The sequence below is a fragment of the Camelus dromedarius genome, chromosome 2 (genome assembly GCF_036321535.1).
Source record: "Camelus dromedarius isolate mCamDro1 chromosome 2, mCamDro1.pat, whole genome shotgun sequence".
Classification (NCBI taxonomy): Eukaryota; Metazoa; Chordata; class Mammalia; order Artiodactyla; family Camelidae; genus Camelus; species Camelus dromedarius.
The window spans coordinates 36,719,925-36,727,095 of record NC_087437.1 but is presented as its reverse complement, the minus strand read 5'-3'; the positions used below and the strand labels follow the sequence as shown (position 1 = coordinate 36,727,095).

The window sequence follows — 7,171 nt, the reverse complement described above, 5'->3', positions numbered from 1 at the left end:
ACAGTAAGAAATATGATAACAGAAAAAACCCCATAAACCAATATATTTGGCTAAATGAACATTAGTATTTCTTAAAAAAAAAAAACAGTAGAGAGTGTGATTATTAGGGTCAAAATATTTCTATCCACCACCTGTACTTTAGAAGTGATGTAAATGATGGGAGGACCTCCTCTGTATATAGTGTAGAGTTTCACACACCTGCATGGTAAGCACATTTTGTAGAGTAAAGAAGTGAATAAATCTATAAATAGTAAAAAAAGTACTTGAAAAAACACAATAGATAAGGCATTAGTTGTTCATTAAGGACCAAGTTATGCCACACCAATTTGTATTTCATTTTAGATATTTATGGTTACAGAGTAGCTTGCATTCAGAAAGGAAACCCCAAGTTAGAAAAATTATACAGTTAACTATATTTCAATCTTTGAACAGATCCAATTAAAGCTTTAATGTGGACAAACTTTGCCTGTGATACTCACTGGCGGCCTTTCTTTGACAGTTTTCTATTAGACTGTTTTACTAGTATGATAGGTAATAATATGAAAGGTAGGATTATCATATATGTGATTAATATAGAGTAAGGAGTTATTATATAGGCTGGTAGATTTGTGCTTAAGGCTTTTTAATAGATTAAAATAATAGAAGGAATACTTAATCTTAATGAAATAAAGTTTGTAAATTTGATCTAAAAACTTAGTCATAGAAATTGAGTATGGGAAGAAGTGTCTCATTAGAAACCCAAGTAAAAAGCATTAGTGGAAATTAAGTTGAATTGAAGCCATATAAGCAACATTAATGTAATAATCTAATGCAAGGTTAGCTTTTCTTAATATATAAAGCCTACATTATTTACATAAAATATTGACATGTATGCATATAAGACTGACATTTAAGTCTGCATATGATCTCTTATCTTCCACATAGCATTCAATATGAGGCTATTTGTCATGTTCTTTAGATTTCACAATTGTCTGCTTTAATAAGTATATAATGTGTTTGGGTGATAATTCTATGGAAAAATAAGCTTATGTTTCCCAAATATATGTCTAATAACCTCACATTTTACCCATATAAATGCCTAACTAGATAATCTCAAATAGAGTCCAACTCAAATCACGGCTAAAATACTGTAGAACTTATTTTGAGACTGTTTTATTAAGTTAACAAAGTTAACTAAAGTTTTAGTTTAATTTACTATATGCTGGATGAGGTATCAAAATCATATTTAAACTCTCCTTAAGTATGTTTTCAAAATATTTCATTTAATTTTGAGACTGTTTTATTAAGTTAACAAAGTTAACTAAAGTTTTAGTTTAATTTACTATATGCTGGATGAGGTATCAAAATCATATTTAAACTCTCCTTAAGTATGTTTTCAAAATATTTCATTTAATTCAATTCTAGCATAAAATTATATGGACAATAAGTAATATCGATTTATATATATAGATATACATATTTGTGTAAATGTTTTTATAGTCTCTGAATTGTACATCATAGATATGTTTAGGTAGAATCTCAGAAGCCACAAAGTAGTATCCTCTAAAATACATTAAACAAGCAATACCAGTTTTAAGTATTTAACTCTAAATTTTAATTCTAGAAAAGTCATTAAATATAGCCATAATAGTATAGTTGGTAATTGATGAATTGCTAAAAATGGTTCTGAGTTGATTTTTTTCCCTTCTATTAATTGTAAGGGTTTTTAAAGACTATCTATTTCTGTTAGTTAGATAAATGGGGGCACCAGGCAGACAGGTGGAGAGGAAGGATGGTCCGAAAGATGACATTATACCCGCCTCCAGCATAAAGGGACTTTACTTCTTTTAAATGAGCGCCAGCAAAAACTGGTTGGAACCCGACAGCCACGACTGCGCAACAGCAGAAACGACTTAACTAGACACAACTGAATGTTCATTGTATTATAATTAACAATGTGGTTTAGGATGCCTCTATGGGTTTTTCTGTGTACACCATTTTTAAAGATAAGCACAAGGGGCCAAACATGACTAAGCATTCCAGGGACAAGAGCCATCAATCAATCAAGAGACCACCTCTAAGCAAGGGTATAAGAGAAAAGAGGGACAAAAACTGCTGCTTTTTCTCCCTTGGATCAGTCCACCGACCATTCTTCGATGTGTACTTTTCGTTTTCTAAATAAATCTTTAAAAATTTTTTCTACACAATGCACCATCTCCTGGCTGTAAATTTATTATTCAAGTTTGACAAGAACTGGGGTCGTTAACTTTTGGGGTAGCATCTTCACTATTGATCATGAGTAATTCCATTTTTTATTTTATGTTTAAATTTCCTCCATCCATAATGTAGAACAAGGGAAATGTAGAGGTCCAAGAACTGTGTTCTCATACATACCAGTGCTGAGAATTAATTAGGAGGAACCAGCAAATGAGGAAGAAAAGCACCCAGTGAATTGGAAGTTGAACCAGGAAAGTGTAATACTGTTTGCCAAGAAAAGAGCTTCAGGGAAGAAAGATTTAACTAATATTACAAACGCTGCTAAAGCAAGTTAGCTGTGGACTGAGAACTGACCAACAGATGTAGAAAAATAGAGATCAGCTTCTGTGGAATAACAGGGACAAACAGCTGATCTTTTTCAGGAAAGAATGAGCAGGGGAAGGACGTATAGGGTAGTACTGGTGTGGGCTTTTTAAAGGGAAGAAATCAAAGCATGTTTGAATGCTAATCATACTGATCTGGAAAGGATAGAGAAAATTCATGATGTGGGGAAGCGGAAAATTGCTGGGGTATTGCATTTAAAAATAAGAGTATTGGATCTTGAGCAAAAACTAGAAGCATTGCTTTGGAAAGGGACTTGGACAATTCATCTGTAGTAATAAATGAGAAGTTAGATATGTATACATAGAAGGGAATTAATTATAAAATATGGCAATGAGTTTTTGAAAAACTCTGTTCTAACTCTTATTTTTTTCCACTGTGGAATAAGAAGCAAAAAGTTCAGCTAAGCAACAGAATAGGAAAAAAGATGATGAAAGCTCAAAGAAAGGAGAAAATTCAACACTATAGAGCTACAGTCATCAAGGCAGCATGGTATTGGTACAAAAACAGACGTATAGACCAATGGAACAGAATAGAGAGCTCAGAAATGAACCCACAAACTTCTGGTCAACTCATCTTTGACAAAGGAGGCAAGAATATACAATTGAATAAAGACAGTCTCTTCAGCAAACGGTGTTGGGAAAACTGGACAGCAGCATGTAAAACAATGAAGCTAGAACACTTCCTTATACCATACACAAAAATCAACTCAAAATGGATTAAAGACTTAAACATAAGACAAGATACAATAAACCTCCTAGAGGAAAATATAGGCAAAACATTATCTAACATACATCTCAAAAATTTTCTCCTAGAATAGTCTACTCAAGCAACAGAAATAAAAGCAAGAATCAACAAATGGGACCTAATGAAACTTACAAGCTTCTGCACAGCAAAGGAAACCAGAAGTAAAACAAAAAGACAACCTACGGGATGGGAAAAATTTTTTGCAAATGAAACTGACAAAGGCTTGATCTCCAGAATATATAAGCAGCTCATACGACTCAGTAAGAAGAAAATAAACAACCCAATCCAAAAATAGGCAGAAGACCTAAACAAGCAATCCTCCAAGGAAGACATACAAATGATCAATAGTCACATGAAAAAATGCTCAATATCACTAATTATCAGAGAAATGCAAATCAAAACTATAATGAGGTATCACCTTTCACCAGTCAGAATGGCCATCATTCAAAAATCCACAAATGACAAATGCTGGAGAGGCTGTGGAGAAAAGGGAACCCTCCTACACTACAGGTGGGAATGCAGTTTGGTGCAGCCACTGTGGAAAACAGTATGGAGATTCGTCAAAAGACTAGGAATAAACTCACCATATGACCCAGGAATCCCGCTCCTGGGCATATATCCAGAAGAAACCCTACTTCAGGATGACACCTGCACCCCAATGTTCATAGCAGCATTATTTACAATAGCCAAGACATGGAAACAGCCTAAATGTCCATCAACGGATGACTGGATAAAGAAGAGGTGGTAATATTTATACAATGGAATACTACTCAGCCATAAAAACCGACAACATAACGCCATTTGCAGCAACATGGATGCTCTTGGAAAATGTCATTCTAAGTGAAGTAAGCCAGAAAGAGAAAGAAAAATACCATATGAGATTGCTTATATGTGGAATCTGAAAAAAAAAAAAAAAAGAAAGAAAAAAAAAGTATAAATACAAAACAGAAATGGACTCACAGACATAGAATACAAACTTGTAGTTGCCAAGGGAGCGGGCGGTGGGAAGAGATAGATTGGGATTTCAAAAATCGTAGAATAGATAAACAAGATTATACTGTATAGCACAGGGAAATATATACAAGATCTTATGGTAGCTCACAGAGAAAAAAATGTGACAATGAACATATATATGTTCATGTATAACTGAAAAATTGTGCTATACACTGGAATTTGACACAACATTGTAAAATGATTATAAATCAATAAAAAATGTTAAAAAAAGAAAGAAAGGAGAAAATTAAAGGGGAGAGTGTAAAATTATCTTGGAGAGCAGGAACTAAGAAAATGTCATAATTTACAGGCAGTATCGACTTGAATTCGGTGACTATAAATTTAAAGGATTATCATGTAGCATGGTCTCGTGTTTTACTCTAGTCAGTTTCAGATACAAGAACTCATGTGATGAGCAGGCAATATGGCATTAAACCACATTTGTGGCAGAAAAAAACAGAAAAAGTATATGGCGAGTTAAATTTAAGCTGTTAATGTAAATTCATTTTCCCAAACTGTAAAATAAATCTAGATATTAAATAGCTGAGGTTATATTTATTCTACTTTGCTCTATCAAGTCACATGGAACATACAGTATCAGGGAATCAATTTATGCACCAGGAGATAGTGCAGTGCAGTGTGGTGCTGAGGGAAGATGTAGAATATCACAGTTATGAGAAAAGCTGGGTAGTTAAATCAATCTAGAATGAATCATAGCTTTAAAACTATTCTGGGAACATGGGTACTTTAAATTCTCTCAGTCTCTGTTTCTTTACGTCTTTTTTTTTTTTTTACTTTAATTATAAGTGTGATGTGAAAACTGAATGATAATTATGTGAAATATTTAGCAATGCTTTTGTTGAGATTAGATCATCAATTATGTATAGTTTATTATGACTAGGATTATTCCTCTATATGCAATCACATCTTTTCTGTTTACAGTCATCTTACTTACACCTTTGTCATACCTTCTCCCAGTCACCACATATCTCCGCTGCAAAATTGCCTTAACATTTCACCCATGATTTCATGATATACCACTAGTTGCCCCTTGCTCTTTTGACATTTTTAGTTAAATTCATCCTGAGGACATTCAGATGATATTTTCTAATGGAATAACAAAGGTTAGAGAACTTTTTCCTGATCTAGCCATTCTGAAACACAAAAGGTCACTTAAAAATTAATTTTTCAAAAAAATTTACATCAAGGTAACTTTTTCCTATACATTTTAAATACACATATTTATTACACAAGTTTATCTCATCTTACACAGATTTTTCACTTTTGCACATTCCATAAGAAATTTATATGACTAATTTCAGACATAAAATGATATAAAATCATTCATTAAAATGTTCAAAGTAGATGTCAGTAAAGTCATCATTTACTGATATATTAAACCAATCTACGTATTTGTTAATAAAAATGTCTGATAGTTTATCAACTGAAAGTGATATCTGTAGATTTTGACAAATAGAATTTATCTATTTATGTATTTATTTATTTTTTTTTTATTTTTTAATGGGGGTACTGGGAGTTGAACCCAGGACCTCGTGCATACTAAGCACATGCTCTACCACTGAGCTACACCCTCCCTCCTTGACAAACAGAATTATATTAATTTTAATTTAAGTCATTAGTTTCATATTGCAGAATATTCTGAATAATTTGAATAACATCAGGATAATCACTGATTTAAATTTAAATTTCATTTGATTTTTTTTTTAGTTACCTATGAAGCTGGGTAAAATGTATTTTATTTATTTTTTATTTATGAGAATTTATTTATGAGAATATTCTAAGACTCAGGGGATTCTATTTCATCAATGCCATCCACAGCCAGCATCATATCTAAGTGTGCTATTGAGCATGACTGCTCCAGTATTCTGTGAGAGGAGGATCTTCAAGCTCTGGTAGTTGAGGTGGATACTGATAAAGAACACTGTTCAGGAAAAGGAGGAAGAAAAGCAATAAGAGAGTGATAAGAAACAGACAGATGCAGGTTAGATTTTTCCTCATCAACAGAGCTGAACACCAGAGGTCAAATGAAGAGTCAGGCCTTTCATCTGATCCCCTTGAGAAAGCAAAGTAGATTAAAGCAATAGTATACCTACAGGCTCAGGCATGCACGTAATACTATTCTGGGAAAACAGATCCCTTTTTCTTAAAAAAAAAAAAAAAATCCCAACCTCTGCTCCCAGATGCTTGCAACAATTTTTCAGTGAAAAAATATAAGAACTTTTTAAAATGTCATGTTAGAAATATAAATCTTAACCTTGAAACTTTCCATTTCTAAAAATACTGTTTTAATTGGAAGGAGATGGGGGTGGTGGTGGTGGAAGATTCCGCTATAATTGGAAATGCAAAGATTATGTGTAACGGAGGAGATAAGCTGCCTGAGAAAGTCTTTGTGAGCTGCACAATCTTCCTTAGACTGTGGTTGTTTTATTTCATCTCTATGTTGACAAAAATTTCTTGATAAAGAGTTTTAGGTCCTGCCTATCTGCACTGGGGCTCAGCTTCATAGGAGTTCTATCTATAAGCATCTACAAAGTAATTGAACTATAATAAAGTGTCACCCTTGTGAAAATCTTTAATGTTTACAAACTCTTCCTCTTGAGGGTCCTTAAAATGTTTTATTAATTATACAATTAAGACTGACAATTCTGAAATTAAGAAACACTTGGTATATACTTCAAAACCATTAGGAGATCATTATTCAGGGTATTTTCTGAATTATTTTAAAACGTTCTCTTCTAAGACTTTTATTTTCTTTCAGTGATCTTGAGAATGGTTTTGATACATAACCTTTTTTATTATGAAAACTTTCTACCACCTAATTTTTGACAGTTAC

The 7,171-nt window shown here is 32.9% G+C and overlaps 1 non-coding gene across 1 annotated transcript; it reads right to left on the bottom strand.

Moving 5' to 3' along the window:
* Positions 1–5,839: 5,839 nt before the first annotated feature.
* TRNAT-AGU (transfer RNA threonine (anticodon AGU)) lies at positions 5,840–5,912 on the bottom strand. The gene has a single exon. It is a non-coding gene; the product is annotated as a tRNA-Thr (tRNA).
* Positions 5,913–7,171: the final 1,259 nt, after the last annotated feature.